Consider the following 24548-nt stretch of genomic DNA (forward strand, 5'->3'; position numbering starts at 1 on the left):
GCCCCCCGCTCCCCAGACCCGCTCACTGCGACTTGCCCCACGCAGCCCTGACCTGCTCAGAGAGCCTGCCCCCGCAGCCCTGACCTGCTCACAGGGAATGGCCCCTGCAGCCCTGACCCCTCACTGCGACTTGCCCCCCGCAGACCTGACCCGCTCAGGGGGACTGGCCCCCCGCAGCCCTGACCCGCTCACTGCGACTTGCCCCCCGCAGACCTGACCCGCTCACTGCGACCTACCCCCCTGCAGTGCTCTCCCGCTGACAGGGACCTGCCCCCTTGCAGTCCTGTCCCGCTGACTGGGACATGCCGCCGCAGCCCTCACACGCTCACAGGGACTGGCCCCCGCAGCCCTTACCCACTCACAGGGACTGGCCCCTGCATCCCTGACCCTCACACCGCGACAATGCCCCCCGCACCCCAGACCCGCTCACTGCGACTTGCCCCCCGCAGCCCTGACCCGCTCAGAGGGCCTGCCCCCGCAGCCCTGACCCGCTCGCTGCAACACTGCACCCCGCAGCCCTGACCCCCTCACTGCGACTTGACCCCCTCACTGCGACTTGCCCCCCGCAGTCCTGTCCCGCTGACAGGGACTTGCCCCTGCAGCCCTGTCCCGCTTACTGCGACTTTCCCCCCGCAGCCCTGACCCGCTGACTGCGACTTGCACCCCGCAGCCCTGACCCCTCACTGCGACTTGTCCCCCACAGACCTGACCCGCTCAGGGGGACTGGCCCCCGCAGCCCTGACCCGCTCACTGCGACTTGCCCCCCGCAGCCCTGACCCGCTCACTGCGACTTGCCCCCCGCAGTCCTGTTCCGCTGACAGGGACTTGCCCCCGCAGCCCTGACCCACTCACTGCGACTTGCCCCCCGCAGTCCTGTCCCGCTGACAGGGCCTTGCCCCCTGCTTTCCTGTCCCGCTGCCAGGGACTTGCCCCCCGCAGCCCTGACCCGCTGACAGGGACTGTCCCCCGCAGCCCTGACCAGCTCACAGGGTCTGCCCCCCACAGCCCTGACCCACTCACTGCCACTGGCCCCCCACAGCCCTGTCCCACTCAGTGCGACTTGCCTCCCGCAGCCCTGACCCGCACACTGCGACTTGCCCCCCGCAGCCCTGTCCCACTGACAGGGACTTGCCCCCCGCAGCCCTGACCCGCTCACTGCGACACTGCCCCCGCAGCCCTGACCCACTCACTGCCACTGGCCCCCCACAGCCCTGACCCGCTCACTCCGACTTGCCCCCGCAGCCCTGACCCGCACACTGCGACTTGCCCCCCGCAGCCCTGTCCCACTGACAGGGACTTGCCCCCCGCAGCCCTGACCCGCTCACTGCGACACTGCCCCCGCAGCCCTGACCCGCTCACTGCGACACTGCCCCTTGCACCCCTGACCCGCTCACTGCGACTTGCCCCCCGCACCCCTGACCCGCTGACAGGGACTTGTCCCCGCAGCCCTGACCCGCTCACTGCGACTGGCCCCCCGCTGATCGAAGTAATTGAAATGGAGATGCCAGGCCAGATGATGATTTGTACCTATATGACGGGGGAGTGGTCAGGCCCCAGACTCCACCTTACGGTTGATGAACTGGAATCTCAGTTTTGACCAATCAACAAATCATGTGGGGCAGAGTTACCAGGGAATGCTGTGCTTCAGGAGGCAGTCACACACCTTAGATTAACTAGCTGAAACTCAGTCAGTGCCCAATGACAAAGATCAGGGCAGGTGGAAGGATCCAGGATGTAGTGCAGAAGGAACCTTGGCCTTTGATCTTATCGAACAGGTTTGAGATTCTTTCTTCGTGTGTGGATGAGAGTGCAGGGTATAGGGAAGATGAGTAAACTGACTGTAGCACTGTGGTACAGGGGGGACATTCAGGAGGGGATAAAAAGTGAAATGTAGTTATAATCAGAGGTAGTATAGTTAGGAGAATGAACACTGTTCGTTGTGACCAGGATCGGGAGTCTCGAAAGTAGTGTTGCCTGCCTGGTGCCCAGGTTCAGGATATTCCATCTCGGCTACAAAGGAACTTGAAGTGGGAGGAGTAGAAATCCAGCTATCGTGGTCCACACAGGTACCATTGATATGGAAGAAAGAGGAAAGAGGTTCTGCTGAGGGATTATGAGCACCGAGGTGCTGAGGTGAGAAAGCAGAACCAGAATGGTAATAATCTCTGGATTATTATCTGAGCAATTTGGCACGGTGTGAACATAATTATAGATGTACATTGTTCAAATGGTGGCATGGCAGAAATGTGTTTGAATTCATGGGACATTGGCATCGGTATGGGGAAGGAGGGAGTCGTTCTGGTGTTATAGGCTCGACGAGAATCATATTGGGACAAGTATCCTCGCAAAATACAGAGCTAGGTCTGGGGCTAGGGCGTAAAAATAACAAGTGTGGAGTGGGTGAGCTCAGTTGCATGGAAAATTGTGGAAAAAGTTAGAAGATGGTAAGTGCTCAGCAAAGTTTCCAGAGCAAGTAATAGGACAAAAAGTATGGAAATGGTCAGGAGTCTCACTTCAGCTGCAGCAGATAAGAAGGGTGGCTGTAAATGCCAGACTGAAGATCTTGTATTGAATTGCAGGGAGTGTATGAAACAAAGTGAATGAGTTTGTGGTGCAGATTGAAATTGACAGATACATCACTCTGGGTATCACAGAGAGGTGGTTGTTAGGGGATAAGTGTTGGGAACGAAATAGCCAATGATTCATGTCCGATAGAAAGAACAGGCAAATGAACAGAGATAACAAAGTGTGGAGCTGGATGAGCACAGCAGGCCAAGCAGCATCTCAGGAGCGTAAAAGCTGACGTTTTGTCAGGCAGCATCAGAGGCTGAGGAAAGTTGAGGTTTTGGGTCAGGACCCTTCCTGAGAAATGGAGGGTGGAAGGGAGCTCAGAAACAAATAGCGTGGAGGGGGAGGAGGTGCTGGGGAAGGTAGGTTGGATGGTAATAAGTGAGTACTATCCAGATTGGAACAGATTTTCCCCGGGGGGGAATTAGTACGAATTCCAAATCACTCTCAAAATCTTAGTGACTGTTAACGTTGATGTTTTTTGTCTGTGTGTTTCAGTAATTGCATGACAGTTGAATGGTTCGTTGAGAGTGAGGAACCTATGGACTCTCACACACCAAGATGGAATTTAGTTCGAAGAGTGACTTCAAAATAGTTGCTTGCTTTTAAAATCTTGACCGTTTTTGCTGTCCAGTTGAATGAATTTGGCTTCATACTGCTTCAATAGGAATTAGTGTTTAATAGGAACATATTTGTGAAACTTACAGTTCCGCAAGTTTTAGCATAAACTGGTGCAGCCTTTCGGTGCTTGCAAAAAGGCTCACTTGTCCGTTAATACCGAAGGAAAATTCGAATTTAAAAGTAAGTTCACCCGGTGTCAGGGAATTAAATGTTAATGTTGACTCGAATATAATTTTTTAAAAAGTCATATATTTGTGTAACACTGAACTCAAATTAAAATTTCGATTTGCTGGTTTTACGTTGGATTCATTTTAAATGAGGGTGAAGATCACTTTAAATCCAGCATATTTGTTAAGAAAAGAAATAGCATGTCAAATAAAATTAACTGCATGACTCTTCATAGCCCTATATGTAGAATTTCATTCCGAACTATGAGACAGTTGTGACCCCATACTACCTCAGTGCTCATGGCAAGAGCAAGACTCCTGTTTGACGTGCTGTGCACTGCATGGAATGGCGGCAACATCAGATTCATTGATGCTTGAGAATCAAAAGAATATGACGATAAGATTTAAAATCAAAATCTCATTGAACACTTCAAGGAACGTATTACAGGAAGAGGGGGAAAGCATGTATGACTAATAGAAGGTGGTGGCGCAGATCAAATAGACCTGTGTGCTAAAACTTAACACAAATTTCACATTGAATGGAACAGTTCAAACAGGCTGGAGGAAGCAGACATGCCAGCCCAAACTTTTTGAATTTGAGCATTCTGTTCGTAAACATCAGCAAAATTGTTGGAAACATGTTTATTCTTTCTCTTTTATTGCACAGAACCATACGATGAGACTGTTTTGATGAGGAATTGAAAGATTATGTGTCCCATCCATTTGACTCACAGTTTGGTACCATAGGTTGGTACGATCTTCGTTGGAGAAGGAAAAGGGATGTTCCAGATACAGAAAATCGTCAAACCATTTACGACAAAGTCCGTTTCTGGTTAGTATTAATTAATGCAGTTAACATTTTTAGCTCGACATGATTGCACAATGGAGTCAATAAGAAAATTCCATCTGATATTCCACATAAATTTTAAGTGGATATTAAAGCAGCTCATTTCTTTTTCACACTGTCTGCTGCTTTTAAGAATGGTTGTCTTATTGTCAAAACGTTTAGCTTTGACTCCATGGCTGCTTCCATTAGCTCACATTGAAACACATGTTTCTTCAGCCAAAAATGCACGTTTACCCGGTGTAGCTTGACTAACCTTCCCCTGTGGTCGTTCCCCTGAAATCCCCTGCGGTCGCTGTTCCGGGGGACGAGTTGGCAGTGGGTATGCAGTAGGGTGCAGGTCTCTGGCACAGAGTCTGTCCCTCTTGCATAGAAGGGAAGCGGGGATAGGAAGAGAGTGATAGTCATTGGGGACTCAATAGTTAGAGGGACTGATAGAAGATTTGCCGGGAACGAAAGAGACTCACGATTGGTGTGTTGCCTACCAGGTGCCAGGGTCTGTGATGTCTCGGATCATGTGTTTAGGGTCCTGAGGGGAGAGGTTGACCAGCCCCAAGTCGTGGGACACGTAGGCACCAACGACATAGGTAGAAAGAGGGATAGGGATGTCAGGCAGGATTTCAGGGAGCGAGGGTGGAAGTTGAGAGCGAGAACAAACAGAGTGGTCGTCACTAGTTTGTCACCGTACCACGTGATAGCGAGGCAAAGAACAGGGAGAGATTTCAGCTGAAGACGTGGCTGCAGGGATGGTGCAGGTGGGAGGGCTTCAGGTACATGGACAATTGGGGTTCATTCTGGGGAAGGTGGGACCTGTACAAACAGGACGATATCCACTTGAACCAGAGGGGCACTAATATCCTGGGTGGGAAATTGGCCAGTGCCATTCGGTTGGATTTAAACGAGCTCAGAAGGGGGATGGGAAACTGAGGTGTAGTCCCAGTACACAGGAGGATGAGCGTAGGGAGGACATGGTCAGGACCTCACTGTCACAGAAGTGTGCTGGCAGACAGCAAGCTGGATTGAAGTGTGACGACTTTAATGCCGGGAGTATCCGGAATAATGTAGGTGAGCTTGCAGCTTGGATCGGTACCACGGACTTCGATGTTGTGGCCATTTCGGAGACATGGATAGAGCAGGGTCAGGAATGGATGTTGCAGGTTCTCGGGTTTAGATCTTTCATTAAGGTCTGGGAAGGTGGTAAAAGAGGGGGAGGTGTGGCTTTGTTGGTCAAGGACAGTATAACGGCGGCTGAAAGAACCTTTGAGGACTTGTCTACTGCGGTGGTATGGGCTGATGTTGCCAAGGAACGTTTGTCGACTGAGTCAGTGTGGGTGGAAGTTCGGAACAACAAGGCAGCAGTCACCTCACTGGAGGTTTTCTACGGACCCCAAATAGCAGTTGGGAGATCGAAGAACTCATTGGCCGGCAGATTGTTGGAAAGTGCAAACGTAGCAGGGTTGTTGTTATGGGTGACTTCAACTTTCCCAATATAGATTGAAACCTCCTGAGTGCAGATGGTTTGGATGGAGCCGTTTTTGTCAGGTGTGTTCAGGAGGGTTTCCTGACTCAGTATGTGGACAGGCCGACGAGGGGGGAGGCCATTTTGGATTTGGTGCTCGGCGATGAGCCAGGACAGGTGTCAGATCTCGTGGTGGGAGAACACTTTGGCGACAGTGACCGCAAGAGCCTCACATTTACCATAGCCATGGAAAGGGAAAGGAGCAGTTACCAGGGGAAGATATGTCACTGGGGTCAAGGAAATTATGATACTATCAGACAGGAGTTGGGAAGTACAGATTGGGAGCAATTGTTCCACAGAAAGGGCGCGGCAGACATGTGGAGGCTGTTCAAGGAGCAGTTGTTGCGAGTGATGTATAAATTTGTTCCTCTGAGACAGGTAAGAAAGGGTAAGATTAAGGAGCCTTGGATGACGGGTACAGAGGTGCTTCTTGTCAAAAAGAAAAGGCAGCGTACGTAAGGTGGAGGAAGTGAGGGTCTAGCACAGCTTTAGAGTATTACAGGCCTGCTGGGAAGGAGCTCAAAAGATATTGCCTGTACAATTGTGACCTGTTACAACCTTTGCGTCCACGCTTGCTCATTCAATGGTGTCAAGATGCCAGCAGTGAGTGTACCTTCTCCATCCCCGAATGCTGTCAGCTCACATAAGACATAGTCCTTACTTAAAATCTTCTGATCAACCAAAGTTCATTGTAATGGACATTTTAGTTGTCTGTCATGAAACGAAAACTGATTCTGACTGGCATGACCTGCAGTGCAAATGAATATCATCTGCGAAACGAGATTCCTTATGGGCTTGCAGCCGCTACAAATAATTGCTTTTCAAAGACGTTGCACACATACATTTTTTTCTCCTATTACCTTAGATTATTTTTTTGTTTATGCATGTTGTGTGGGTTTCCAGTCAGGCCCATAAACACAGGTTGATGCAGTCACTGTTACAACAGGGTATTGAAGGAGAATTTGTGATCTTTGGAGTTTCATTCCAGTGTATGAAGGAGTGCATCATCAAGCCACTTCAGAGCACTACTGGCGACAAATTGTTGCAAGTTTTCAAGTGTTACCGATGGTCACATAAAATATGGCCTTTTTGTTGTTGCGCTATTCATCTTAACTGCCCCATATCTAATATTTCGGCTTGGAAACTATTTCAAGTTTTTTGATTGACTTATTCAAAATCATTTCTGATTGTTGTCATGATATCTACAATATGTTATTTTGATTGGAAATAGAGGATTGGATCTGTCTTAATGGAAATAATGTATGCGCTTATAAAACCCCTTCTGGGCAAGGTAGTTGCTCACTGGTTAGAGCTGCTCATGCACTGGGGAGCCAGTTGAGATTCCAGTCTTGGGTAACTATCTGTGTGGAATTGACACGTCCTCCCCGCGTCTGCGAGAGGCTTCTGCCAGGTGCTGCAGTTTCCTCCCATTATTCAAAGATGTGCAGGTCCTTATATGTGATTTGTGAAGCATTTCTTAAATGTTTCAATCCTGCCAGCATCCAGTGCCTTGGACAAAATAACTGGAGATGAATAAAAGATACTGTGCCTTTTGACACCATTTCCTGCTGGATTTTCATCAATCCTGCTTTATATCGGTGACAACTTCCATGACCTCTTTTGATGCTATGTCTGAATTGACAGTCTAGTTCCAAATATTTGTTGTGCAGTATTTCAAGGTCTCTGTTACAGCATACCCATGAATGTCCACTTCAAAAGATACTTCCATATCATAGAATCCCTCCAGTGTGGAAACAAGCCCCTTTTGACCCAAGAAGTCCACAGCCACCCTCCAAAGAGCATCTCACCCTGACTCATCCCCCGACCCTTTCCTCAGTAACCCTACATTTCCCATGACTAACACACCTAATCTGCACATCCCTAAACACAATGGGCAAGTTTGGCATGGCCCATACACCTAGCCTGCACATCTTTGGACTGTGGGAGGAAACCAGAGCACCCAGCAGGAACCCATGCAGGCATGGGCAGAATGTACAAACTCCGCACAGAAGATCGCCCAACGGTGGGATCGAACCTGGGTCCCTGGCGCTGTGAGTCAGCAGTGCTAACCACTGAGCCACCGTGCTGCCCTTGGAGTTAGACAGAGCTTGCTTGTTCCTGGGTGGCCTCAAACTGCCAACCTCCACTTAGTGGCAAAAGTGCTGACCAACTGCACTCATCTTCACTGGCTTTTGCTTTGTATCATTGAATTCAATCCTTCAAACTCTATGATAAATATTTAAATTTTCATTGATATGTGAGGGTTGTTTTTAGTACGCAGTATTGGTTTATTATGTTTCATTGGTACATAATGAATATTGTATGTATATGCAAATGGGCAAGTTGGTAATGATGCAGTCCACAGACCTGGAGGATAATAACACTGTCCTTCAATCGCCCACGATGCCCTCTGCAAATTGGTAGAAAACAAAAATTTCTATAAAATTCATCTCCTCCCGTCAGTCGATCAAAATTAATTCAGGATTTTGTACAGACCAATAACCGTAAGATTACATGAGCCTAAACAAAACTACTGGCTCATATTAGTTAAGTAAAGTGAAAGGGCAACAATAGAGGCAGTAGGAACTGCAGATGCTGGAGAATCTGAGATAAGAAGGTGTAAAGCTGGATGAACACAGCAGGCCAAGCAGTATCATCCGGCTCTACACCTTGTTATCTCAGAATCTCCAGCGCCAATTTTCTGAAGTAGGGTCTCGTCCCGAAACATCAGCTTTCTTGCTTCTCTGATGCTGCTTGGCCTGCTGTGTTCATCCAGCTCTCCACCTTGGGCAACAATAGAGTATGCTTTAAGTCACTAGATATGTTACGTGGGTTTGTCTTCCTTAGGGTGGAGTTAGTGGAACCGAAAAAGATGTCTCCCTCACAGTGTTTGTGACAAAAGAATTGCATCGTTCCTTGGCGGCCTTTCAACAGAATATTCAGAGATTTCCCGAGTGGGAAGAATGTAACTTCTTTTACTTCTCTTTATCTCACTTTTTCCAACAATTGGAAAATAGATTTTAGAAATAACGTCGAGCTGATGAAGTGTGAAAAGAAAAAGAATTCCAAGCAGTGGTGGGAGTTGGTCAGTGAGGTGGGAAGAGTGGATAGGTGGGAGAGAAGGCGGACAGGTCATGGAGGCGGGGATGAGGGGAGGAACTAGTCTTGGGATGAGGCTGGCGGGTGGGGAGATTTTGAGGGTGGCCAAGTCCATATTGAGGCTATTGAGTTGGAAGCTCCCGAGGCAGAATATGAGGTGCTGCTCCTCCAGTTTCTGGGTGGTTTGGTTGTGACACTGGAAGACGCCCAGGATGGACATGTCATTCAGGGAGTGGGAGGGGGAGTTGAAGTGATGCAATGATTTGGATATGAAAATAGAAGGTGTGTTTAATAAGTTTCCCAATGATTGAAGGTGTAGTAGCCAGCCAAGAAGGTCACCTCAGAATACAATGGGACATTGACAAGGGCGAATAAACTGAGGAATGGCAGATGGTGTTGAGGTTAGCTAAATGTGAGGTGCTACATTTTGGAAAGGCAAATCAGGGCAGCACGTTTACACTGAAGGTTGTGGGGAGTGTTGCTTAATAAAGAGACGCTGGAATGCAGTTTCGTAGTTCCATCAAAGTACAGCCACCGGTAGAAAGGATATGAAGGAGATATTTGGTGTGCTCGCCTTTATTCGTCAGTGCAGTGAGTATAGGAATTGGGAGATCACTTAGCAGCCATGTAGGACGTTGGTTCGGCTGCTTTTGGAATACTGCAATCGCTTTTGGTCTCCTTGCGAGAGGAAGGATGTCGGCGCAACATTGAGGGCCGAAGGCCTGTTGTGCGCTGTATTGTTGTCTGTTATAAACTTGAAAGGGTTCAGAGAAGATTTACAAGGATGTTACCAGCATCGGAGGTTGGAGGTATACCGTGGGCTTGAACAGGCAGCTATTTCTTGGAACTTTGGAGTTCAGGGCTGACCATATCGAAGTTTATACAATTACGAGGGACGTGGATGGAGCGAACAGCCAAGATCTTTTCCCCGGGTTGCTGGAATCCAAGACTGGAGGGAATAGGTTAAAAATGAGAGAGGGAAGATTTAAAATGGACCGGATTTTTTTCATAGTGGTGCAGGTATGGAATGAGCTGCCAGAGGAAGTGGTGGAGGCTTGTACGTTTAAAAGGCATGTGGATGGGTATATGAATAAGACGGGTTGAGAGGAATATGGGCCAAATGCTGGCAAATGGGACTAAATTAATTTAGGATATCTGGTCAACATAGACAAATTGGGCCAAAGGATCTGTTTCCCGACTGTACATCTCTCTGATTCTCAGTGTCATTTTTCTGAACCACGTGGCCCATAATTAGAAAAACTTGAATCAGGATTTGGGAATGTGACAATTCTAATTGGATCTGTTTGATGAAATTAACTCTGTAGGTAATGGTGGTTGAATTATGATTTATCAAATTTGAGTTTATTGCAGCATCTTATAGAATAGAGGAGACACATGTAATCAAAATTGAAAATCAAAACTTGGTAAAATTTTGCATTGGAAATACATGACCAGCCATTGGAGGAGATTCATGACCATTGCATTCAAGTGAGAACAACAAATGCGATTCAGTGACTCTGTGAAACGGGATGTAGTGACTCAGTGAAATGGGATGCAGTGGCTTGTGGAGATGGGATGCAGTGACTTATGGAAATGGGATGCACTGACTGAGGGAAATGGGATGCAGTGACTGAGGGAAAGGACATTCACTGACTGTGGGAAATGGGATGCAGTGACTCTTGGTACTGGGATGCAGTGACTGAGGGTAATGGGATTCAGTGACTGAGGGTAATGGGATGCAGTGACTGAGGGTCATGGGATGCAGTGACTGAGGGTCATGGGATGCAGTGACTGAGGGTAATGGGATGCAGTGACTGAGTGAAATGGGAGGCAGTGACTGAGTGAAATGGGAGGCAGTGGCTGAGTGAAATGGGACGCAGTCACTGAGTGAAATGGGACGCAGTCACTGAGTGAAATGGGATGCCGTGACTGAGTGAAATGGGATGCCGTGACTGAGTGAAATGGGATGCAATGACTGAAGGAAATGGGATGTGGTGACTGAGGGAAATGGAATGCGGTGATTGTGGGGAATAGGGTGCGATGACTGAGGGAAATGGATGCACGATCCCAGTTGAATAGAATTCAATGTTTCCGTTAAATAGGATGTCGTGACTGAGTCAAATGGGATGCTGTGACTCAGTTAAATGGGATGCAGTGACTGAGTGAATATGATCAAGTGGCTGAGTGAAATGGGATGCAGTGGCTGAGTGAAATGGGTTGCAGTGGTTGAGTGAAATGGGATGCAGTGGCTGAGGAAAATGAGATGCAGTGACTGAGGGAAAAGAGATGCAGTGACTGAGGGAAAAGAGATGCAGTGACTGAGGGTAATGGGATGCACTGTCTCAGTTCAATGAGATTCACTGTCTCAGTTAAATGGGACGCAGTGACTGAGGGAAATGTGATGCCGTGACTGTGGGGAGTAGGGTGCGGTGACTGTTGGAAATGGATTCACTGTCTCACTTGGATAGGATTCACTGTCTCTGTTAAATGGGAAACAGTGACTGAGTGAAATGGGAGGCAGTGACTGAGTGAAATGGGAGGCAGTGACTGATTGAAATGGGATGCAGTGACTGAGGGAAATGAGATGCAGTGACTGTGGGGACATGGGATGCAGTGACTGGGATAATGGGATGCAGTGACTGGGGTAATGGGTTGCAGTGGCTGAGTGAAATGGGATGCAGTGGCTGAGTGAAATGGGATGCAGTGGCTGAGTGAAATGTGATGCAGTGGCTGAGTAAAATGGGATGCAGTGGCTGAGTGAATTGGGATGCAGTGACTGAGGGAAAGGAAATGCAGTGAACGTGGGAAATGTGATGCAGTGACTGAGTGACATAGGATGCAGTGACTGACGAAAGGAGATGCAGTGACTATGGGACATGGGATGCAGTGACTGACTGAAATGGGAGTGACTGACTGAAATGGGAGGGAGTGACTGAGTGAAATGGGAGGGAGTGACTGAGTGAAATGGGAGGCAGTGACTGAGTGAAATGGGAGGCAGTGACTGAGTGAAGTGGGAGGCAGTGACTGAGGAAATTGCAGGCAGTGACTGAGTGAAATGGGACGCAGTGACTGAGGGTAATGGGACGCACTGACGGAGTGAAATGGGACGCAGTGACGGAGGGAAATGGGACGCAGTGACTGAGGGAAATGCGATGCAGTGCCTGAGCGAAATGCGATGCGGTGAGTGAGGGAAAGGAGATGCAGTGAATGTGGGAAAGGAGATGCAGTGAATGTGGAAAATGGGAGGCAGTGACTGAGGAAATGGGTTGCAGTACCTGACGGAAATTGAATGCAGCGTCAGTGAGAAACGGGATACAGTGACTGAGGGAAATGGGACGCAGTGACTGAGTGAAATGGGACGCAGTGACTGAGTGAAATAGGATGCAGTGACTGAGTGTAATGTGATGCCGTGACTGTGGGGAATAGGGTGCGGTGACTGATGGAAATGGATTCACTGTCGCAGTTGAATAGGATTCACTGTCTCCATGAAATGGGATGCAGTGACTGAGGGAAATGGGAAGCAGTGACTGAGGGAAATGGGAAGCAGTGACTGAGAGAAAAGGGATGCAGTGACTGAGAGAAAAGGGATGCAGTGACTGAGTGAAATGGGATGCAGTGACTGAGTGAAATGGGATGCAGTGACTGAGTGTAATGGAATGCAGTGACTGACTGAAATGGGATGCAGTGACTGTGGGGAATAGGGTGTGGTGACTGATGGAAGTGGATTCCCTGCCTGACTTGGACAGGTGTCACTGTCTCCTGCTCCGAGGGACTGGCCCCCGCAGCCCTGACCCGCTCCCAGGGACTGGCCCCCGCAGCCCTGACCCGCTCACAGGGACTGGCCCCCGCAGCCCTGACCCGCTCAGAGGGACTGGACCCCGCAGCCCTGACCCGCTCAGAGGGACTGGCCCCCGCAGCCAGATCCGCTCAGAGGGACTAGCCCCCGCAGCCCTGACCCGCTCACTGCGACTTGCCCCCTGCAGTCCTGACCCGCTGACAGGGACTTCCCCCTTGCAGTCCTGTCCCGCTGACAGGGACTTGCCCCCGCAGACCTGACCCGCTCACTGCAACACTGCCCCCCGCAGCCCTGACCCGCTCACGCGGGCTGGCCGCCCGCAGCCCTGACCGACTCACTGCGACTTGCCCCCCGCAGCCCTGACCCACTCACTGCGACTTGCCCCCTGCAGCCCTGACCCGCTCACTGCGACTTGCCCCCCGCAGTCCTGACCCGCTGACAGGGACTTGCCCCCCGCAGTCCTGTCCCACTCACTGTCACTTGCCCCCCCGCAGCCCTGACCCGCTCACAGGGACTGGCCCCCCGCAGCCCTGACCCGCTCACAGGGACTGGCCCCCCGCAGCTCTGACCCGCTCACAGGGACTGGTCCCCGCAGCCCAGACCCGCTCACAGGGACTGGCCCCCAGCAGCCCTGACCCACTCTCTGTGACTTGCCCCCCGCAGTCCTGACCTGCTCACTGCAACTTGCCCCCCACAGCCCTGACCCGCTCACTGCGACTTGCCCCCCACAGTCCTGACCCGCTCACAGGGACTGGCCCCCCACAGCCCTGACCCGCTCACAGGGACTGGCCCCCGCAGCCCAGACCCGCTCACAGGGACTGGCCCCCCGCAGCCCTGACCCGCTCACTGCGACTTGTCCCCCGCAGACCTGACCCGCTCACTGCGACTTGCCCCCCGCAGTCCTGTCCCGCTGACAGGGACTTGCCGCCCGCAGCCCTGACCCGCTCACTGCAACTGGCCGCCCGCAGCCCTGACCCGCTCACTGCGACTTTCCCCCCGCAGTCGTGTCCCGCTGACAGGGACTTGCCCCCCCGCAGTCCTGTCCTGCTGACAGGGACATGCCCCCGCAGGTCTGACCCGCTCAGAGGGACTGGCCGCCGCAACCCTGACCCGCTGAGATGGACTGGCCCCCGCAGCCCTGACCCGCTCAGAGGGACTGTCCCCCGCAGCCCTGACCCGCTCAGAGGGACTGTCCCCCGCAGCCCTGACCCGCTCAGAGGGACTGTCCTCCACTTGCCCCCCGCAGCTCTGACCCGCTCAGTGCGACACTGCCCCCCCGCAGCCGTGACCCGCTCCCTGCAACTTGCCCCCCACAGCCCTGACCTGCTCACTGCGACTTGCCCCCCGCAGTCGTGTCCCGCTGACTGGGACTTGCCCCCCGCAGCCCTGTCCCGCTGACAGGGACTGGCCCCCGCAGCCCTGACCCGCTCACTGCGACACTGCCCCCCGCAGCCCTGACCCGCTCACGGGGACTGGCCCCCCGCAGCCCTGACCCCCCTCACTGCGACACTGCGCCCCGCAGCCCTGACCCGCTCAGTGGGACTGTCCCCCACAGCCCTGACCCGCTCAGAGGGCGTGGCCCCCGCAGCCCTGACCCGCTCAGAGGACTTGGCCCCCGCAGCCCTGACCCGCTCAGAGTGACTGGCCCCCGCAGCCCTGACCCGCTCAGAGGGACTGGACCCCGCAGCCCTGACCCGCTCGGAGGTCTTGGCCCCCGCAGCCCTGACCCGCTCAGAGGGACTGGCCCCCGCAGCCCTGACCCGCTCAGAGGGACTGGACCCCGCAGCCCTGACCCGCTCGGAGGTCTTGGCCCCCGCAGCCCTGACCCGCTCAGAGGGACTGGCCCCCGCAGCCCTGACCTGCTCACAGGGACTCTCCGCCGCAGCCCTGACTCGCTCACAGGGACTGGCCCCCCGCAGCCCTGACCCGCTCACTGCGATTGGCCCCCCGCAGCCCTGACCTGCTCACTGCGACTTGTCCCCCGCAGCCCTGACCTGCTCACTTCGACTTGCCCCCCGCAGTCCTCACCCGCTGACAGGGACCTGCCCCTTGCAGTCCTGTCCCGCTGACAGGGACTTGCCCCCGCTGCCCTGACCCGCTCACTGCGACTTGCCCCCCGCAGCCCTGACCCGCTCACAGGTACTGGCCGCCGCAGCCCTGACTCGCTCACAGGGACTCGCCCCCCGCAGCCGTGACCCACTCACTTCGACTTGCCCCCCTCAGCCCTGACCCGCTGACTGCGACTTGCCCCCCGCAGCCCTGACCCGCTCACAGGGACTGGCCTGCTGCAGCCCTGACTCGCTCACAGGGACTGGCCCCCCGGCAGTCCTGTCCCGCTGACAGGGACATGCCCCCGCAGCCCTGACCCACTCACAGGGACTGGCCCCCGCATCCCTTACCTGCTCAGAGGGACTGGCCCCCCGCAGCCCTGACCTGCTCATTGCGACTTGCCCCTGCAGCCCAGACCCGCTCACAGCGACTTGCCCCCCCGCAGCCCTGACCCACTCACTGCAACTTTCCCCCCGCAGCCCTGACCCGCTCACAGGGACTGGCCCCCGCAGCCGTGACCCGCTAACAGGGACTGGCCCGCCGCAGCCCTGACCCGCTCACAGGGACTGGCCCCCGCAGCCCTGACCCGCTCACTGCGACTTGCCCCCCGCAGACCTGACCCAATTCACTGCGACTTGCCTCCCGCAGACCTGACCTGCTCACTGCGACTTGCCCCCCGCAGCCCTGATCCGCTCACAGCGACTGGCCCCCGCAGCCCTGACCCGCTCACTGCGACTTGCACCCCGCAGCCCTGCCCCGCTGACAGGGACTTGCCCCCGCAGCCCTGACCCGCTCACTGCGACTGGCCCCCCGCGCAGCCCTGACCCGCTCACTGCGACTTGCACCCCGCAGCCCTGACCCGCTCATGGGGAATTGCCCCCGCAGTCCTGTCCCGCTCACATTGACTTGCCCCCACAGCCCTGACCCGCTCACTGCGACTGGCCCCCGCAGCCCTGACCCACTCACTGTGACAATGCCCTCCCGCAGCCCTGACCTGCTCACTGCGACTTGACCCCCGCAGTCCTGTCCCGCTGACAGGGACTTGCCCCCGCAGCCCTGACCCGCTCACTGCGACTTCCCCCGCAGCCCTGACCCGCTCACAGGAACTGTCCTCCGCAGCCCTGACCCGTTCACTGCGACTTTCCCCCCGCAGCCCTGACCCCCTCAGAGGGACTGTCCCCTGCAGCCCCGACCCGCTCACTGCAACTTGACCCCGCAGCCCTGACCCGCTCACAGGGACTGGCCCCCGCAGCCCTGACCCGCTCACAGGTACTGGCCGCCGCAGCCCTGACTCGCTCACAGGGACTCGCCCCCCGCAGCCGTGACCCACTCACTTCGACTTGCCCCCCTCAGCCCTGACTCTCTCACAGGGACGAGCCCCCGCAGACCTGACCCGCTCACTGCGACTTGCCCCCCGCAGACCTGACCCATTTCACTGCGACTTGCCGCCCGCAGCCCTGACCTGCTCACTGCGACTTGCCCCCAGCAGCCATGACTCGCTCACTGCGACAATGCCCCCCGCAGCCCTGACCCGCTCACTGCGACTGGCCCCCCGCAGACCTGACCCGCTCACTGCGACTGGCCCCCCGCAGACCTGACCGCTCACTGCGACTGGTCCCCCGCAGCACTGACCCGCTCACTGCGACCTGGCCCCCGCAGCCCTGACCCACTCACTGCGACTTTCTCCCCGCAGCCCTGACCCACTCACCGGGTCTGGTCACCGCACCCTGACCCGCTCACAGGTTCTGGCCTCCGCAGCCCTGGCCCGCTCACTGTGACACTGCCCCCCGCAGCCCTGACCCGCTCACTGCGACTTGCCCCCCGCAGACCTCCCCGCTCACTGCGACCTTCCCCCCGCATCCCTGACCCGCTCAGGGGGACCGGCCCCCCGCAGCGCTGACCCGCTTACGGGGACCGGTCCCCCAAGCCCTGACCCGCTCACTGCGACTTGCCCCCCGCAGCCCTAACCCGGTGAAAGGGACTGGCCCCCGCAGCTCTGACCAGCTCACAGGGAAAGGCCCCCACAGCCCTGACCCGCCTACTGCGACTGGCCCCCCGCAGCCCTGACCCGCTAACTGTGACTGGCCCCCCCGCAGCCCTGACCCGCTCCCTGCGACTCGCACCCCGCAGCCCTGATCCGCTCACGGGGCCTTGCCCCCCGCTGCCCTGACCCGCTCACTGCGACACTGCCACTCGCAGCCCTGACCTGCTCACTGCGACTTGCCCCCCGCAGCCCTGACCCGCTGACAGGGACTGGCCCCCACAGCCCTGACCCGCCTACTGCGACTGGCCCCCCCGCAGCCCTGACCAACTCACTGCGACTTGCCCCCCAGAGCCCTGACCAGCTCACTACGACACTGCCCCCTGCAGCCCTGACCCGCTCACTGCGACTTGCCGCCCGCAGTCCTGTCCCACTGACAGGGACTTGCCCCTGCAGCCCTGACCCGCTCACTGCGACACTGCACCCCGCAGCCCTGACCCCCTCACTGCGACTTGCCCCCCGCAGTCCTGTCCCACTGACAGGGACTTGCCCCTGCAGCCCTGACCTGCTCACTGCGACACTGCAGCCCGCAGCCCTGACCCCCTCTCTGCGACTTGCCCCCCGCAGTCCTGTCCCACTGACAGGGACTTGCCCCTGCAGCCCTGTCCTGCTCACTGCGACTTTCCCCCCGCAGCCCTGACCCGCTCACTGCGACTTTCACCCGCAGCCCTGACCCGCTGACTGCGACTTGCACCCCGCAGCCCTGACCCGCTCACAGGAACTGGCCCGCCGCAGCCCTGACCCGCTCACAGGGACTCTCAGCCGCAGCCCTGACTCGCTCACAGGGACTGGCCCCCGCAGCCCTGAACCGCTCACTGCGACCTGCCCCGCTGCAGTCCTGTCCCGCTGACGGGGACATGCCCTCGAAGCCCTGACCCGCTCACCGGGACTGGCCCCCGCATCCCTGACCTGCTCTCAGGGACTGGCCCCCGCAGCCGTGACCTGCTCACAGTGACTGGCCCCCGCAGCCGTGACCTGCTCACAGGGACTGGCCCCCGCAGCCCTGACCCGCTCACTGCGACTTGCACCCTGCAGCCCTGACCCGCTCATGGGGAATTGCCCCCGCAGTCCTGTCCCGCTCACATTGACTTGCCCCCGCAGCCCTGACCCGCTCACTGCGACTGGCCCCGCAGCCCTGACCCGCTCACTGCGACTTGACCCCCGCAGTCCTGTCCCGCTGACTGGGACTTGCCCCCGCAGCCCTGACCTGCTCTCTGTGACTGGCCCCCCGCAGCCCTGACCCGCTCACTGCGACTGGCCCCCGCAGCCCTGACCCGCTCACTGCGACTGGCCCCGCAGCCCTGACCCGCTCACTGCGACTTGACCCCCGCAGTCCTGTCCCGCTGACTGGGACTTGCCCCCGCAGCCCTGACCCGCTCTCTGCGACTGGCCCCCCGCAGCCCTGACCCGCTCACTGCGACCTGCCCCCCGCAGCCCTGAACCGCTCACTGCGACCTGCCCCCGCAGCCCAGACCCGCTCACGGGGACTGGCCCCCCGCAGCCCTGACCAGCTCACTGCGACACTGCCCCCCGCAACCCTGACCCACTCACTGCGACTTTTCCCCCGCCGCCCTGACCCACTCACAGGGACTGGTCCCCACACCCTGACCCGCTCACAGGAACTGTCCTCCGCAGCCCTGACCCGCTCACAGGAACTGGCCCCCCGCAGTCCTGACCCACTCAGTGCGACTTTGCCCCCGCAGTCCTGACCCCCTCAGAGGGACTGGCCCTGCAGCCCTGACCCGCTCACTGCAACATGCCCCCCGCAGCCCTGACCCGCTCACAGGGATTGGCCCGCCGCAACCCTGACACGCTCACAGGGACTGGCCCCCGCAGACCTGACCCGCTCACAGGGACTGGCCCCCGCAGCCCTGACCCGCTCACTGCGACTTGCCCCCGCAGCCCTGACCCGCTCACTGCGACTTGCCCCCCGCAGACCTGTCCCGCTGACAGGGACTTGCCCCCGCAGCCCTGACCCGCTCACAGGGACTGGCCCCCGCAGCCCTGACCCGCTCACTGCAACTTGCCCCCCGCAGCCCTGACCCGCTCACAGGGACTGGCCTCCGCAGCCCTGGCCCGCTCACTGTGACTTGCCCCCCGCAGTCCTGACCCGCTCACTGCAACTGGCCCCCGCAGCCCTGACCAGCTCACTGCGATATACCCCCCGCAGACCTCCCCGCTCACTGCGACCTCCCCCCCGCATCCCTGACCCGCTCAGGGGGACCGGCCCCCCGCAGCACTGACCCGCTTACGGGGACCGGCCCCCCAAGCCCTGACCCGCTCACTGCGACTTGCCCCCCACAGCCCTGACCCGCTCACTGCGACTTGCCCCCCACAGCCCTGACCCGCTCACAGTGACTTGCCCCCCGCAGCCCTGACCCGCTCACAGGGACTGGCCCCCACAGCCCTGACCCGCCTACTGCGACTGGCCCTCCGCAGCCCTGACCCACTCACTGCGATTGCCCCCCAGAGCCCTGACCAGCTCACTACGACACTGCCCCCCGCAGCCCTGACCCGCTCACTGCGACTTGCCCCCCGCAGACCTGTCCCGCTGACAGGGACATGCCCCCGCAGCCCTGACCCGCTCAGAGGGCCTGCCCCCGCAGCCCTGACCCGCTCAGAGGGCCTGCCCCCGCAGCCCTGACCCGCTCGCAGGGATTGGCCCCGCGCAGCCCTGACCCGGTGACAGGGACTGGCCCCCACAGCCCTGGCCCGCTCACTGCGGCTTGCCCCCCGCAGACCTGTCCCGCTGACAGGGACTTGCCCCCGCAGCCCTGACCTGCTCACTGCGTCTTGCCCCCTGCAGCCCTGACCTGCTCACAGTGACTTGCCCCCCGCAGACCTGACCCGCTCACTGCAACTTGCCCCCCGCAGTCCTGTCCCGCTGACAGGGACCTGCCCCTTGCAGTCCTGTCCCGCTGACAGGGACTTGCCCTCGCAGCCCTGACCCGCTCCCAGGGACTTGCCCCCGCAGCCCTGACCCACTCACAGGGACTGGCCCCCGCAGCCCTGACCCGCTCACAGGGACTGGCCCCCACAGCCCTGACACGCTCGCAGGGATTGGCCCCCCGCAGCCCTGACCCGGTGACAGGGACTGGCCCCCACAGCCCTGACCCGCTCACTGCGGCTTGCCCCCCGCAGTCCTGTCCCGCTGACAGGGACTTGCCCCCGCAGCCCTGACCTGCTCACTGCGTCTTGCCCCCTGCAGCCCTGACCCGCTGACAGGGACTTGCCCCCCGCAGACCTGACCCGCTCACTGCAACTTGCCCCCCGCAGTCCTGTCCCGCTGACAGGGACCTGCCCCTTGCAGTCCTGTCCCGCTGACAGGGTCTTGCCCCCGCAGCCCTGACCCACTCACAGGGACTGGCCCCCGCAGCCCTGACCCGCTCACAGGGACTGGCCCCCACAGGCCTGACACGCTCACAGGGGCTCGCCTCCACAGCCCTAACCCGCTCACAGGGGCTGGCCCCCTGCAGTCCTGACCCGCTCACACGGACTGGACCCGCAGCCCCGGCCCGCTCACAGGCACTGGCCCCCACTGCCCCGACCCGCTCACAGGCACTGGCCCCCGCAGCCCTGACCCGCTCACAGGGACTGGCCCCCCGCGGCCATGACCCGCTCACAGGGACTGGCCCCCGCAGCCCTATTCTGCTCACAGCGATTTGCCCCCTGCAGTCCTTTCGCGCTCACAGGGCCTGGCCCTCGCAGCCCTGACCCGCTCACAGCGATTTGCCCCCGCAGCCCTGACCCGCTCACACGGACTGGCCCCCACAGCCCTGACCCGCTCACAGGGATAGGGCCCTGCAGCCCTGACCCGCTCACGGCGATTTGTCCCCTGCATTCCTGTCCCACTGACAGGGACTGTCCCCCTGCAGTCCTGACCCACTCACAGGGACTGGCCCCCACTGCCCTGATCCGCTCACAGCGATTTACCCCGCAGTCCTGTCCCGCTGACAGGGACTTGCCCTCGCAGCCCTGACCCGCTCCCAGGGACTTTCCCCCGCAGCCCTGACCCACTCACAGGGACTTGCCCGCGCCGCCCTGACCCCCGCTCACAGGGACTGGCGCCCGCAGCCCTGACCCGCTCACAGGGCCTTGCCCCCGCTGCCCTGACCCGCTCACACGGTCTGGCCCCAGCAGCCCTCTCCCGCTCACAGGGACTGGCCCCGCAGCCCTGCCCCGCTCACAGCGGCTGGCCCCCGCAGCCCTGACCCGCTCACAGGGCCTGGCCCCCGCAGCCCTGACCCGCTCCCACGGACTGGCCCCAGCAGCCCTCTCCCGCTGACAGGGACTGGCCCCGCAGCCCTGCCCCGCTCACAGCGGCTGGCCCTCGCAGCCATGACCCGCTCACAGCGATTTGCCCCCGCAGCCCTGACCCGCTCACAGGGCCTGGCCCCCGCAGCCCTGACCCGCTCACACGGTCTGGCCCCAGCAGCCGTCTCCCGCTCACAGGGACTGGCCCCGCAGCCCTGCCCCGCTCACAGCGGCTGGCCCCCGCAGCCCTGACCCGCTCACAGGGCCTGGCCTCCGCAGCCCTGACCCGCTCACACGGACTGGCCCCAGCAGCCCTCTCCCGCACACAGGGATTGGGCCCTGCAGCCCTGACCCGCTCACAGCGATTTGCCCCCTGCAGTCCTGTCCCGCTGACAGGGGCTGTCCCCCTGCAGTCCTGACCCACTCACAGGGACTGGCCCCCGCAGCCCTCTCCCGCTGACAGGGACTGGCCCCGCAGCCCTGCCCCGCTCACAGTGGCTGGCCCTCGCAGCCATGACCCGCTCACAGCGATTTGCCCCCGCAGCCCTGACCCGCTCACAGGGCCTGGCCCCCGCAGCCCTGACCCGCTCACACGGTCTGGCCCCAGCAGCCGTCTCCCGCTCACAGGGACTGGCCCCGCAGCCCTGCCCCGCTCACAGCGGCTGGCCCCCGCAGCCCTGACCCGCTCACAGGGCCTGGCCTCCGCAGCCCTGACCCGCTCACACGGACTGGCCCCAGCAGCCCTCTCCCGCACACAGGGATTGGGCCCTGCAGCCCTGACCCGCTCACAGCGATTTGCCCCCTGCAGTCCTGTCCCGCTGACAGGGGCTGTCCCCCTGCAGTCCTGACCCACTCACAGGGACTGGTCCCCGCAGCCCTGACACGCTCACAGGGGGTCGCCCCCACAGCCCTGACCCGCTCACAGGGGCTGGCCCCCTGCAGTCCTGACCCGCTCACAGGGACTGGACCCGCAGCCCCGACCCGCTCACAGGCACTGGCCCCCACAGCCCCGACCCACTCACAGGCACTGGCCCCCGCAGCCCTGACCCGCTCACATGGACTGGCCCCCGCAGCCTTATTCCGCTCACTGCGATTTGCCCCCTGCAGTCCTTTCGCGCTCACAGGGACTGGTCCCCGCAGCCCTGATCCGCTCACAGGGACTCGCCCCCACATCCCTGACCCGCTCACAGGGGCTGGCCCCCTGCAGCCCTGACCTGCTCAGAGGAACTGGACCCGCAGCCCCGACCCGCTCACAGGCACTGGCCCCCGCAGCCATGACCTGCTCACAGGCACTGTCCCCCGCAGCCCTCTCCCGGTCACAGCGATTTTCCCCCGCACCCCTGACCCCCTCACAGTTACTGGCCCCCGCAGCCCTGACCCGCTCACAGGGACTGGCCCCCGCAGCCCTCTCCCGCTCACAGGGACTGGCCCCCTGCAGTCCGACCCGCTCACATGAACTGGCCCCCGCAGCCCTGACCCGCACACAGGGACTGGGTCCTGCAGCCCTGACCCGCTCACAGCGATTTGCCCCCTGCAGTCCTGTCCCGCTGACAGGGACAGTCCCCCTGCAGTCCTGACCCGCTCACAGGGACTGGCCCCCACAGCCCTGATCCTCTCACAGCAATTTACCCCGCAGTCCTGTCCCGCTGACAGGGACTTGCCCTCGCAGCCCTGACTCGCTCACAGGGGCTCGCCCCCACATCCCTAACCCGCTCACAGGGGCTGGCCCCCTGCAGCCCTGACCCGCTCAGAGGAACTGGCCCCCGCAGCCCCGACCCGCTCACAGGCACTGGCCCCCACAGCCATGACCTGCTCACAGGCACTGTCCCCCGCAGCCCTCTCCCGGTCACAGCGATTTTCCCCCACACCCCTGACCCCCTCACAGTTCCTGGCCCCCGCAGCCCTGACCCGCTCACAGGCTCTGGCCCCCGCAGCCCTGACCCGCACACAGGCACTGGCCCCCGCAGCCCTGACCCGCTCAAAGGGACTGACCCCGCAGCCCTGACCCGCGCACGGGACTTGCCCCCCGCAGCCCTGTTCCGCTCACTGCGATTTGCCCACTGCAGTCCTTTCGCGCTCACAGGGACTGGCCCTCGCAGCCCAGACCCGCTCACAGCAACTTGCCCCCCGCAGCCCTGTCCCGCTGACAGCGACTTGCCGCTGCAGACCTGATCCGCTCACAGGGACTGGCCCCCGCATTCCTGTCGCTCTCACAGCGGCTGGCCCCCACAGGCCTGACCACTCACAGCGATTTGCCCCCTGCAGTCCTGTCGCGCTCTCAGGGACTGGCCGCTGTAGCCCTGTCCAGCTGACAGCAACTGGCCCCCTCAGCCCTGTCCCGCTGACAGGGACTGGCTCCCGCAACCCTGTCCCGCTGACAGTGACTGGCCCCCGCAGCCCTGTCCCGCTGACAGGGAATGGCCCCCGCAGCCCTGACCCGCTCACAGCGAATGGCCCCCGCAGCCCTGACCCGCTCACAGCGACTTGCCCCCCGCAGCTCTGACCCGCTCACAGCGACTTGCCCCCGCAGCCCTGACCCGCTCACAGGGACTGGCCCCCGCTGCCCTGACCCGCTCACAAGCACTGGCCCCCGCAGCCCTGACCCGCTCACAGGGACCGGCCCCCGCAGCCCTGACCTGCTCACAGGGACTGGCCCCCTGCAGTCCTGTCCCGCTGACAGGGACTTCCCCCCGCAGCCCTGACCCGCTCACAGGGACTGGCTGCCGCAGCCCTGACCCGCTCACAGGGACTGGCCCACGCAGCCCAGACCCGCTCACAGCGACTTGCCCCCTGCAGCCCTGACCCGCTCACAGCGACTTGCCCCCTGCAGTCCATTCCCGCTGACAGGGACTGGCACCGCAGCCCTGTCCCGCTGACAGGGAATGGCCCCCGCAGCCCTGATCCGCTCACAGCGATTTACCCCGCAGTCCTGTCCCGCTGACAGGGACTTGCCCTCGCAGCCCTGACCCGCTCCCAGGGACTGGCCCCCGCAGCCCTCTCCCGCTCACAGGGATTGGCCCCCGCAGCCCTGACCCGCTCACAAGCACTGGCCCCCGCAGCCCTGACCCGCTCACAAGCACTGGCCCCCGCAGCCCTGACCCGCTCACATGCACTGGACCCTGCAGCCCTGACCTGCTCACAGTGACTGGCCCCCGCAGCTCTGACCCGCTCACAGGGACTGGCCCCCTGCAGTCCGACCCGCTCACATGAACTGGCCCCCGCAGCCCTGACCCGCACACAGGGACTGGGTCCTGCAGCCCTGACCCGCTCACAGCGATTTGCCCCCTGCAGTCCTGTCCCGCTGACAGGGACAGTCCCCCTGCAGTCCTGACCCGCTCACAGGGACTGGCCCCCACAGCCCTGATCCGCTCCCAGTGACTTGCCCCCGCAGCTCTGACCCACTCACATGGACTGGCCCCCGCAGCCCTGACCCGCTCACAGGGACTGGCCCCCGCAGTCCTGACCCGCTCACAGGGACTGGACCCCACAGCCCTGATCCGCTCACAGCGATTTACCCCGCAGTCCTGTCCCGCTGACAGGGACTTGCCCTCGCAGCCCTGACTCGCTCACAGGGGCTCGCCCCCACATCC

At 59.6% G+C, this 24548-nt stretch overlaps 1 long non-coding RNA gene across 2 annotated transcripts in view; it reads left to right on the forward strand.

Moving 5' to 3' along the window:
• LOC132207906 (uncharacterized) overlaps window positions 1–24548 on the forward strand; it is a 240275-nt gene that overhangs the window by 102297 nt on the left and 113430 nt on the right. Inside the window, exons 2-3 of one of the 2 annotated variants that reach the window (XR_009443982.1) lie at window positions 4024–4188; window positions 8567–8684. This is a non-coding gene — a long non-coding RNA (uncharacterized LOC132207906). The remainder of the gene's footprint in view (window positions 1–4023; window positions 4189–8566; window positions 8685–24548) is intronic. The other variant, XR_009443983.1, reaches the window with a different exon arrangement.

The sequence above is a fragment of the Stegostoma tigrinum genome, unplaced genomic scaffold, assembly GCF_030684315.1.
Source record: "Stegostoma tigrinum isolate sSteTig4 unplaced genomic scaffold, sSteTig4.hap1 scaffold_201, whole genome shotgun sequence".
Lineage (NCBI taxonomy): Eukaryota > Metazoa > Chordata > Chondrichthyes > Orectolobiformes > Stegostomatidae > Stegostoma > Stegostoma tigrinum.